The 13,089-nt window shown below is 36.9% G+C and overlaps 2 protein-coding genes across 3 annotated transcripts in view; one reads left to right on the forward strand and one right to left on the reverse strand.

The window, feature by feature from the left end:
• The window catches only part of CTNNA3 (catenin alpha 3), a 503,321-nt gene that overhangs the window by 166,384 nt on the left and 323,848 nt on the right, over positions 1–13,089 (forward strand). The gene's annotated exons all lie outside the window — the stretch shown is intronic.
• Positions 1–13,089, reverse strand: part of LRRTM3 (leucine rich repeat transmembrane neuronal 3) — an 86,962-nt gene that overhangs the window by 12,068 nt on the left and 61,805 nt on the right. The gene's annotated exons all lie outside the window — the stretch shown is intronic.

A 13,089-nucleotide genomic window follows, 5' to 3' on the forward strand; every position in this document is an offset into this window, starting at 1 on the left:
TGGAAGACATAGACAGATTCCCTTGGGATTCAATCATTTCTTGAAGCTTAAATGGTTTGTTTATTGTAGGAAGTGTTTTATATTCAAAATCTATTTTGCAATGTATAATGCATCTGTTCTCATTGAAAAAAACTTAGTACATGCTGCATACAATTCCAGGTATTTTTCTCCCACCCTTTCTGTCTTGTTCCCTCTCCCCACCAAGCTGATAAAGGCTAGTTTTTGTTTCTTTTGTTGCTTTTAAGTACACTTTGCTTTGCTGGAGAGGCAAGAGCTGGGAGCTCCTGGCTTGGCTAGAGGCAAGTTGGTGCTATCACTGGTAATTTGCAGCTGTGTGTTACAGTGAGTGTTATGCTGAAACTCAGGCAATGCCAAGACATCACAGAATGGGGGGTGGAGGCAGACAGGTTGAGGAGGTTTAAATTGGGTCACAAAACAAACACAGTCACAAAACAACAGTTAGACATTAGGTTTCCTTGTTCTATGAGGTGGGTTTGTGTTGCTCAGACAGTACAGGTAGGGAGTGGAAAGAATTTGAATCATCATCTATCTATTCACAGAGTAACTAAAATAGGCAAAATATGAATTCTCCATATAGTTACCACTACAGTTTAGTTAAATAACTAGTGTATTGCTCTTTTCTAATTTTTTGAACAAGGGCATTTTCATGTGTCTTAAAAAAACCTCTTGAATGATGCCAAAATGATAGTGCAGTTTTGGCAGAGGCTTTTTTTGGAATGAAGTCCTCTTTCTTTGTTAGTGGTAGGAATATTGACATGTTCACCCAGAGAGAAAAGACTTCCTAAAGGATATAGGGAGAAACAACTCAAAACACAGAAGAATTGACACTAAAAGTCAAATTTCTAACTGTAAACCTATAAAATTAATATATATGAATGTACCAAAAATATTAAAATATTTACATTTAATGTTCAAATAAAATATTGCTTTAACAGACTCAGTTCCTGGAATCTACCATGCAATGAGCAGTGTTTTCCTTATTTCTACAAGATTGTGTAATTTCATAAATCTCATTGGAGTGAAGTATTTCCAATTACATTAGTGAATAAGCTCTATGTAATTATTTAAGTAAATTAAAGAAAGTTCATTATTAAAAAATGTAATGATATTGTAAGAGAAGGTAAATACCAGATGCAGTTTGAAAAGCAAGAGAAGGGTTTAATATAATTGGTGTTATCTCATGGAATGGGAAGCATGGGGTATATGGTTCTTTCAGTTCTCAGGAAAGAGTCTTAATGTTTACCTGACAGTGTTTACCTGACAAATATAAAATTGTTATTTTCTGATGTGACGGTAGTAATAACACAGTATTTGTTTTCCTTAACCAATCCATCCTCTACATATATTGTTTAATGTTTGCGCTAGTGAAAGAATTTTCTTTCTTTAAACTTCTTTCCTTCTGTGAGTGTAAGTTGTCTTCATGTCATGTTTTATCACTGTAATATTCTAGAAAGAAAAAGCTCTGTTATATTCTGAAGCAGTATGTGCTAGATGATTTCTATTGATGAGAAGTATTAATATTTACAAGTTAAAATGTTTATATCATGTGCATCAGTTGCACTGCTCCTAAGACATTTGTGCGGCACTCAGATTGGATGTTTGTATATCTGTTCATAATGACACAATTCTTCAGTGTAGGGCTACACATTTTGCAGGGCAAGAAAGCATATTTTGGCCAATTTTAATACTAATTCTTTTAAAATCCAAGCCAAACATTTAAAGCATAAAGTGGCTTTTTATTGATAGTCAGGCTGTTCATTATCCTTTTCACTCTTAAATGCTGCACTAGTTAGTTACTGTGGCAGATTTTCAGTAAAATTATAGTAAGCAAGGAAGTCTATGGGCAACACACTGTGAGAGTTAGAGGTATGAAGGTAAAGAACCAAAGCTGAGTAGAGCAGTTTAAAAAAAAAAAAAAAAGTCCTGGAAAAGTTGTCATAGACCTTTTTGGTTCATTAAAGATGACCTTAATTGCTAGATGGCATGGTTCACAGAACTGGGACTTGATTTCAGAGTTTCAGATATTCAGGTGAGTTGTGCTTAGCCCAGTGTGGTAGTTACCAAAAGTCATTAGGAGGCTGCTCTGTTATCTCTGTACTGCAGCCTCCTTTATAGCCCTAGTGGTACAGGAACTTGATAGGACTACTATAAAAGAGAGACTCTTTCAGTCTGTATCTGGGTTATTATTCCCCTTCACAGCTTTTTTGGCAAGTGGACCTTAAAACCCCATCCTCCTGTTGATACCAGTGGTATTCCTTTCAGATTCGTCCAGGTAAAGTGCATTTCCCCTTTAAAGAAGTCCTCAAGCAGTGAGGGGAATAAAAACTGTTTAGGATATTTATTTAGAGCCAGCCAGTTAAACCTGGTCACTTTGATCTTTTATAGTACCCAGTCATGCAAATATGTTTACTTTCTTATATTAACTGTGGAAAGAGACATCAATATGTACTTACTGCATAGCTATTTTTGGTTGGTTTTCTTTAGGTGAAAATGGAGTCATGTTGCTGTGATAAAAGAAGCAGCTTGTACTATTTTTGGTATTGTGGGTAGGCAGGGGATGGTTCTTTTCAGAACATGCAACCTGAGATATTAAACAGTATTACCCCCACCCACCCCCTACATAACAGGAGACCAGCATGAGTTTAAGGGAACACACAAAATGATGATGGGCAGCACTGCCAGCATTTCTAACAGATTGGGCCTGGAGAAAAAGACTGGAGCCTGAATATTTTTGAAGTATTGAACATAAAAATAACAAGTGAAAATATTACAGCAAATGTAGTAAATGTATTCTACTTACGCAATTCTATATGGAAACATCCACAGAATTTATAAGAGAAGATGTGTTTATGCTCAGATAGCTTATTTGCTGTTAGAACAAGTGGGGAAACTGGAAAACCAGAGAAACTTCGAGGGCTCAATAGCTAGGCATAGTAAACCAGGCCAACTGTGTGCAAGGAAAAAATTAAATACAGGTATACTAGATATTCCTAACTTTGCTTGGCCTAATGTCAGTATTTACTACCTCCAGGAGGCAAGAGGGGGAAGGCTGTCCTGGTAATAAAGGATAGTACGCTCTGTGTTTGAGAAATATGAAGATGATCTGTGAGCCATCCAGGTTAACGGGTACGTGCACGTTAAAGATAATAAAATAGTGATGCTTTTCAAAATGTTGAGAAACGTGCATTCTGAAGCCTGCATACTCTACCTGCACTCCTGATGATAGAATATGAACTTTCACTTAGATGGAAATTCAAAAAATTGAGAGATTTTTGGATACACAGTGAATTCGTATGAAAGATAATTTTTTTAGGCCTTTTGAAGTTTTTTCACAGCACTCAAGCATTTTCATTTTCAATTAAAATATTATGCTCTGTTTTTGTTGCATGCTGTATGAATAATTAGTTGCAATAATATCAATTAGCAAAATTGATTTTTGAGAAATTAGTTTAAAAACGACAAGAGTATATTAAAAATTATAGTGGGATAATTTTTCTCTAATCCAAACATTCCAGAATTTTTAGTGAAATATTATGATAGATTTTTTTTAATTAAATAGAATTCATTAATTGGAATTATCTGATGGAGAAATCCATCCATCTGTTTCTGACCAAATCTGAGCACCTTGAGAATAATTCCAAGGATTGGTTCATTTGCTGAGGCCAGATCATGCCATTAGCATGATGATCTTCATAGAATGGTTTGGGTTGGAAGGGACCTTAAAGATCATCTAGATCCAACACCCTGCCATGGGCAGGGACACCTTTTGCTTGACCAGGTTGCTCACAAAGTACTGAGATATCAGATTCAGACAAGGCAACCTAGCAACAATAGATTGCATTACTACTATTAGTAACTCAATGTTTAGTGGATGTTAGTAATTAAAGTACTTAAATTGTCATGAAAGAACATAGATAATCACTGTGTCAGTTCTTTATCATCTAGCTGCTTGAGCAAGCCATTGTCTGGTGTATGTTACACACCAGTATGTGGCATGGATCCCCGTTTTCTTCCTTTCAATTTCCTTAGACCGTTCTGTGTTCTCTCTCTTTTGGAGTATAGCGATAAGAAAATAGGTGTGGACATTGACTTGCCTTGTATGTATGGCTCTGATGGCCCCTGTTCTACGTAGTTTTGGGAGTTTTAGGGCAAAAGATGTTATGAGTAATGTGGCTTTATGTAATCATAAATTTCTGGTTTAGTACTTATTAGCCATAAAGAAACAAAAAAGTTCAATTAGTATGTGTAACTTCTTTGGAGTGTCCTCTTGCATGGGATCACTGACAATAGAACAGTAACAGCTTACTTGCATTTGCTTGACTTCATTCACAGCTCAAGTAGTGTCTTGTCAGTGAAGGAAGAACAGGATTTTCCTCCATTTAGTTAGTCACCATGGAGTGCTCTTGTGGTTCTACAATCCTAAGCAATACAAGATCACTTCTGAAAAACTGCTTTTGAATTAGAGGATGCTGACATGCATTTGGACTGTTCCATGTGAAAGTACTGCACATTCAAAGTAATGTTTATGGGTCTGATCTTAGAAGTCCTGCAGCAGACTCAAGGCCTTATTTGGAGAAGGATATATGAGCTTAAATGGCACTTAAATGGGTGCTAATGAACCTGAATTGGGGAAGGCAACCCCAAGTCCTGTTCCTTGGTTTTTTTGACCTGTAAATTTCTTCAGTGCTGCAGTTCAGTGTAGTTTGTCGACTCAGAACAATCCTAATTTCCCTAACACCTAAACCTAACTAAAAAACCCTATCACCAGGGGATCCCATCAGCTGTGCTGAGTGATGTTTGCACCTGGAGGTTGGATTAAGCAGTGCTGAACACTGCAGGAATGGCATAGATGTTTGCTTACAACATTGGCTACAAGTGCTGATAGCACTACATTTCATCCAAAGAATCTGAATATACCTGAGGAAGGGCCAGTGTAAGCCCTTGCTGGGCCTTTGTCTTTTAGGAGACCACTGTGTGATCTCACAGAGAATTGTCTTGGCTAACTTTACCTTCTACAAAAATCTATTTAAACCAGTCTTCTATAAAAACCTTTGTGTAAAACTTTCATTGTAAGAATTTGCATGAGAATGACCAAAACAATTAATTTCTCATACAACTTTTCAAAAATCTGGATTTGCATACCTTAATATGCATGCCAGATGGGCTGAAAATATGACCAAATTTCACAAAATTTCAAATATTTGGGCAGAATTTCTTTAGGGTGATTTTAGAAGAAAAAAGAAATATTTTATATAACTTCATATGACAGAGATGTTTTCTGCCTTTTAAAGACTAGTTTGCTATTTATTGTTTTGTTCCTTTTGGTAATGTGCCCATTAAAAATAGATGAACAGAGAACTATTGAGCTGAGCTAACCAAAGACACACATGGCTAGTACAGAAATCTGCTAGTCTCTCAAATCTCTGTTGGAAAACTTGTGAAAGTCTTTTTACCTTGAAGCTAGTGAAGTTAAATGGAATGGATTGCATGTTTGTTTTCTAGCAATGGATTTTACAGTTGTACAAACAATTTCTCTAACCTTGTGAACATTAACAGCACACTTGATAAATCACATAAGGATTTGAAAGTAGCAGTATTGTTCACGGGAAAGATTTGATTACAGGGAAGCTAATGTAGATTTCAGTGCTGTTGAGATAGTTCATTCCTTTATGCACTGCATCTGTGGTGCCTGCTCCTAAATCAGGCAGCTGGCTTTGGAAATCTAGAAGTTTATTAGGACACTTTGTGCCTCCACAGTGGCTTTGTGTCCCAGCCACACAGGTGGGTCCTCAATTGTAATTTGTCTTCCACAGAGCCATCTGGGCCGCCACAGTCTTTGACTTTATCTGCACTCTGGATCTGGCATTGATAGGAAATGGATCTGGAGAAGGCAAAGTGCTGCCCAGGAAAGATTACTTTTTCCTAGACTAATTCAGGACTTGGTGGAAACTCTAAGTTTGGCACTCTGTCGGAAGAGGAAGGTGATAAAATAGTTGAGTTGTCATGATTTTTGAAAGATACAGCCAAATTACTGATTGCTGAAGGCAAATGCACTAATTTCACATGTATGAAATTCTGTAATAAGTGAAGGCTGGCTTGAGAAGGAAGTTACTTTAAAGCAAGCTGGTGTGTCAACTGATTTATGCTGCAGTGATTGCCCAAGAAAATGCTCTTGCTTTATTGTCACAAGGTAATCCTTTGCACAAGGTAATCCTTGTTAGTTTTCCTGCCCGTTAAAATAGTACCTTGGATTTTCTCTGTCAGTGTTTTCACTGTTCCCTAAGGTATCAAAGAGGTGCCATATCTGAAGATGGTGTCCTTGGCAGCACAGTGAAATGCACTGATGAGACTTCTAGCAAAGGTACTCTACTCAAGGAAGTAAATCTCTCAGCCTGCAGTCCAATGAAAATGCTCTTAAGGGAGTTTCTACGTTACACACTGTGGTACAGAGTTGCTAACTCAAATCCCAGAAACGATATAGTCATATTAGATCTGTGTGTCTTAGTAACAGTGCCAACCCCATTGCCTTTTGTTTATAAGCAAGCTCAGTCTGGGTTAGATTACTTACCTTCTCCATTGCTGTGTGTTCTACAGTGCAGTTTTACGTGCAGTGTCTTTTAAATCTTCTAACAGTGATAGCTTAAAATTGGCTTATGTAGAAATAATAACTTGTAGTTTGAAAGTAAGTTAGCAATTTGATAACGCTATTCAGTGTTACTGTTGTCTGGATGTTACTGAGAGAAGGGATGGAAAAATTCTGTTGCAAACTTCTCCAGAGATAAGATGGTAACTTGGAAATAGCGTGACAAGGAAAGCAGAAACAATTAATTTTAAACTCAGGTTGAATCTGTAAGCTATACCACTCAGTGTCCTAGGTATCCATCTTTTTCAGTACATGCTGTCATTCAGTTTATGGACTAAATGTAAAAATCACAGTAGAGCTTTCAAAACACTCTTATGAATTCATTTTCTGAAAGGTAGTTATGCACTTTGAATAAATGGCACACATTATTGTTTTGGTTTAGAAAGAGAAACTTTAACAAGCAAAAAATGGGATGGGTAAAAATTCACCAGTCAGGGAAGTTACTGTATTCCTGAGGTTATTATTTGCATTACATTGTTGATATGTTCATTTGTTCTTTGTGACATAGTCTGTTTTATTCCATAAGAGCAATACCTACAGCATAATGGGATTTTCAGTTTCTGAGATTCTTTATGTTCTGTTTTTATTCAATTAGTATGTGGTGCTTTCACTCATGTTGACTGTTGACTGAAAGGAAATGAAGAGACAGAAACAGAAAAACAGAAAAAAATATCCTTAATGTATTCTAGTCTTTACCCTTCATCTACCTACCCGTCCTTTCTCTTCCTTTCTGCCCCTGGAGATGTTTGAGCAACATGTGCTACTGCTTCGTATCACCCCTTCACTTCCCTGCAGCAAAAACACATAGTCTCTAGACTACAGCATTTTTACTGCATGTGAGGAAACCAGATTGTTACTCTTGCTGCATTTACTGTACTTCTTTCACTGATACTGCTCTGCTGCCCCTGAGGTCTGAATGACATTGATCTGATACAGCCTAGAAATAAAGCCATCGTGAGCTGTTCAGAAATCTCATGGCTAATGCAAGGAAGTCATTAATGCTTGCATCTTGTTTGGATAAATAAAGGAGGGTAAGGAAATTGCACCTTAGCCAAAATATGAGAAGCGTGATGATACTGTTAGGACAGGATCTCCACTGAAAAGCCTTACAAATGCACATGTTGTAAGAAGTTGTTTTTAAAAAACCAAACTTGTCTAGCTGTCCGGTTGGGAAAAATGAGTGCAGTGAAAGCAGTAGTATTTGCTTAATGCTAGGTTTTCAGAGTTATGGGAATCTTTGCCATTGTCAAACTCTCTATCTTTGTTAATTTCCTTGTTGAAAACAACCTTTTAGAGAAAAACTCTCCATCAGCAAAACAGTTTTCCTGAGAAGTATTGTGGCTTTTTTATTTCTTTTTAAAGCGTGGTATAATTTATTGATGTATCTCTCCAGTGTTGGTGTCCTTGGTCAGGGGTCCTTTTTAATCTACTGTTGTGCTGTGATCGTAGTATATCGAGTACTGTGCAACATCATGGTAGCTATTCAGATAAATGCTTTCCATTTCCATTTCTCCTTTACCTGACATAACACAGCATTACTTCCTGCACCGTTGTGCCTGTTAGTGACTCTCACAGAGTGTCCCATTGTACATCTGTGGCACAGCACCTCACTTGTAAGAGCTCCATTATATAGGCATGGTAACATGAGAATTGGCAGAGCTTTTTATTTATCTTCATTTTATTTTGTAATCATAAATATGTCTGTTCAGTGGATTGTTCTAACATCTAAAATATATGCAACAAATGTGGGTTTTACTGAATTTTGTGGAATCTGCTGCTTTGATGGGTAGAACTGTGTGTCCCTTTGTAATTTTTTTTTTCAGTGTTGGAGGATTATTAATACTTCTCAGCTGCCTCTCTAAATGTTTCTCTTCAATCAGGGCCAACTGTAACTTGATGGAACAGGTGGTTGCTTAACCAGCAAATCATTTAACATAAAGCCCCAGCCAGAATGTAGCTTTTTATAATTAAAAGACTCATACTGCTACTGTGAGCCATCTTTTCCCTTGCTCAGCATTGCACCACCGTTTCAGACAGAATGTGCGACAATAAAATAAAGAACATCTCCAATGTTAACCCTGACTCACCCAAACGTTTCTCACATGTATTCGATAGTAGGGTGATGTAAGACTTGAGGGACTTGCTTTCCATGTCTCAGGAGAAAGTGTTTCTTTTTATTTCTACGTTTCTTTTGAAGATGGCAATCTCTTCTTGTTTTAAGGGGAAAAACCCCAACCCAAGCATATGGTTCTGCCTTTACATTGCAAAATGCTGTCACTCAGGGACTCCAAAGGCAGGGCATGGAGTGAATGTTTGGATTGCATGTTACTGCAGCATTGAATAGCCACTGACACTGGGGCAGAAAGAGAGAGGTGCTTTATGTTCTTCTTCTTACCTAAAGTTATGACTGTCTCAGAGGCTGGTCCTCCTTATTCGGAAGCTGTGGCTGGCAGGGAAGGAGGACTGTTAACCTGTGTAGGCAAGAGGTCCACATAGTGGACATACAATGTCCCCTTTTTTTCCTCAGTAATTTGAGGACATATTCAAAACCTCTAGCATACTTACTCCTGGTGAATAGTTGTCAAAACAAACAGCCAGCCAACCCTGAAGCTAGTTTTTGGGAGGTTTTTAACAATTAAGCTGTTATTAACTTCCTGGATGATAGTCAGTATTATTTTCCAGGCAAGCAAACAGACTCGTCCATCACCTAAGCAGGTAGTCTGGTCCACTGCCCATATTATAACACTGTATACTAGCATGATTGTTAATCATATAAACATCAGAACTGTAGGGCATTACAGCCTTTAAGTCAACTGGTCAGGATTCTATGTTGAAATCTGTAGTTTTGGCTCTTTTATTTATTTGTAGAAGTATTTGCTATAAATATAAGGTGAATGGTTGTACCAAGTTGCATAATTCGCAAAGTGAGACTGTTATTAGCTGCAATTGTAATTTTCAGATTTGACAAATGTATTATAATTCCAAGTATTTATGGTGACCTACTTAGAAAAGATGCAATACAACTATTACCATACTATTTATGTAGATTTGCCAAATAGAAGTTTGATATTATTACTTTATAAAATATTATCCCTCTGTTTTTTGGGTACAGTGCTTTTCTCATGTACCAGTTAATAGTGTATGCAAAGAGTTTTTTACCAGATGCCTGCAAAAGGATCCAAGAAAGCTTTGTTCAGAACAAATCTAATGTTGATTGCCACCAAAGGGGAAATTGGGGCCTCCAATATAGCTCAGTCTTTGTAGTCTGAACTAAGGAACTGGCAGCTTGTTTACAGATAAATCTGGACTGAAATAACAGAAAAAATCCATTTAATTTACATCCCCCCCCCCCTTTTTTTTTTGAGTGAAAGTCTTTGTGCAGAAAGTTTTTAGCATAAAGTTTTCCTACTCCATTTTTGTCTTTTTTTTTTTTTTGTTGTTGTTGTTCTTTGGCTGAAGTTTAAACATTTGCTTGTGATGTCTGTGGAATATGCAAGAAGTTAAAGCTCCATACTTCAGAATGAAAAGGCTATTCAGACTAGTTTTGTTTAAGCAGCAAGAGAACTATATACATATTTATTCCTAATGTTACCGAGTGATTATTGCCAAATTAATTTGCTTGAGGCATAGAATGAGGATCTTTAAACTAGCCACCATTACATATTTATTTTCTTTTTTAATTCTTAGTGTCTTACGAATTGCATAGATACTTCATGTTTTTGTTGCATCTACTTGCTTTTGATATAGTAGTATATCCATGTGTTCAAATAAATTATAAGAGTTTAAGATTGATGTATCATCTTAGTATTGTACCTAATCTGTTACTATCCTTTAAAGCATGATGGATGCTTTGATCAAATAATAGTTTCAGCTGACTACTGAATTAAGTGAGAGACAGATAGATATATTCACTCTCATTGACATATTATTAGTCTTTGAATAATCCTGTAAATTCAGGCTTTGTATCACACTCCTTTGTATATACAGGGTGAAAACACTCCTTTATTAAAAATCAGGATGAAAGAATTTACTAAATCAAGATTTCAGAGTATTGAATGAGTATTCAGTATCATTTGGTGTCCTTTCAGAAATGTCCTAGTTAATTGTGACATCAGGGCTTAATACATGATAGTGGGTTATCATGTACAAAATCTCAATTTTATATATGGCACTGAGCATCTTTTATTGCAAGTACATTTTTAAAACCTGTAGTCAGATTGTACACTAGCTTTTATTTCTAACATCCACCCTGCATAGTTGCATTTGCTTACTAGTTGTAAGTTACACTTTTTCAAAATTAATACATAGAGTGACATTGTAGTTTGGTGTGTGTAAAAGCCTAGCTTTGAAGTGTTTTGAAGTGGTTATGATAATGGCTGTGAGGTACATAAAAGTGTAAAAAAAGAACATCTGCTCCTGTCATAACTGATGCTACTTCTCATCAAGATCAGCACTTTAATTTGAATAAGGCATTAATTAATATCAAAACTGGTTTAATTGTGAAGAATTTTTTCCTCTGTGTATTTTTGGCTAGTATATTTGGCTAGTTTAACAGTACTAATCCTGATTTCAAACCTGTCCAGATAAAAAGTCCTTGTAGCTTTTCAATTTTTCAAGGAAATCCTTTGTGTTCCTGGACCCAGCTCTCAGTTCTTTTGGGACATGCTGCATTTCCAGGAGGGAAGCAAAACAAATCTGATGAATCCTGCCCTTTAAAGAAATACTGCGGTGTTGTACTATTTCACAGCAGTTCTTATAATTCGCTCCATTTGTGCATACATATATTTTAATTTTTCACTTCAGTACACACATAAAATATGACAGAGTTCCAGTTGCTTTGGGAACTTTAATTTCCAATTTTCTTATCTTTACTTTTAAAATCAAAGTGTTTCATTAATGTGTGTTTCTTCCTCTAAGTTTGAAAAAGACTGTATTTCGTTCTCAGCCTACAGCTACAACTGATGGTAGTAATAGACAAAGGCATGGTAAGTGAATTAGCTTTTATTATACTCACAGTTGCTTCTCTTTTCTATTTTATCTCTGCATTTTCTTGTGTGAATTCTCAAATCTATACATACTAAAACTGGAGAGGGATGATTTCAAAGCTGTACGTGTGATTATTTCTGAAGAGGGCACTCTGTGCTCCTGAGCTGCACACATGACCAGCAGAGCTGGCATACCTCCATTTATTGAATGTGTGTGACTGATCTGCCTAGTGCATTTGGCTCAGCAGGTCCAGGATGTGTTGAACAGAGACAGTAGACATGCCTGACTCAGGAAATCTGCTTAGGGCGTGTGCCGTAACACCAAACTGTCTTGTGTTTCAGGCTCTGTGGTACTTGTGGTACCTACCCAGTGTCATAACCACAGTTTTCTACCTGGCAGCCATACAATCTAAAAACACTATAGAAGAAATCTGCATGCCTGTTTTGCATATTTTATATGTTTTAATTGTGTGTTTAGAAAGTAGCGTTTTGATGTATTTGTAGCATAGACTGTATTTTTAGTTATTTACACATTACATAAATGTTATGAAATTGAAAAAATGGGTTCTTTAATTAGATCTATTAATGTATGTTAATTTGCCTATAATACTATAGGGAAAAACTTGAAAATGAAAGAGGGCATGTTGGGGGATACGGACTGGAAGGTGAGCTTACTCCTTGTGTGCTGAAATGCTGGTGAGGGAATAGAAGGAGCATTCTAACAAATGAGCTGTAGAGTTTCACTCTCAGGTTGGAAGAATGTAGCAAATGAAGTCCTGCAGAAGTCTCTCCTAGATACATTGGTCGTAAGACAGCTTCTTAATGGAAGAGGGGACTAGTCAGCTGTGTCCCCATAGGGTGAGAAACAACTGAGTGAGTGGCGATTCAGCATGAAAGTGTCTTGTGTGCCACAGGGCATGCGAGTCAGCGTTATCATGCTGTTACAAAAAAGGCATGGTACATGAGGTAGTTCACTGCCTCATCTCTAGTAATTTTTTTACCCTGTGGAGCGCTGGTGAGGCATTGGCTGGAAAGGAATATGGTCCAGTATTGAGCAGTGTGGCTAAAGAAACATACAAAATAATCAGAGATTGTCTAAGGACAAGCATCAGGAGAAATCAGAATCTAGAAATGATGACTTGGGGGAAAGATTTGGAGCCTTTAGTTAAGAGAAGATGAAACAAGATTCTGTAAAACCCTTCAGATACATGAAATGCTGCTGCAAAGAAGGGAAGATCTGTTCTCCATCATAGTGGTAGGTAGAACAAGACGCAGGTCTTAAATAGAATTAAACTTCTCATGTTAGGAATAATTAAGTACTGTAGTAGGTTGCCAGAAGAAATAGTGAAGTGTACTTCACAGAAAACAAGGTAAAAGTAATTAGCCAGACTTCTGTCAAGGATGACAGCATCATGGCCATTCCTGCTGGGGCACATGATA

Source organism: Falco cherrug, chromosome 9 (genome assembly GCF_023634085.1).
Source record: "Falco cherrug isolate bFalChe1 chromosome 9, bFalChe1.pri, whole genome shotgun sequence".
Taxonomy (NCBI): Eukaryota; Metazoa; Chordata; class Aves; order Falconiformes; family Falconidae; genus Falco; species Falco cherrug.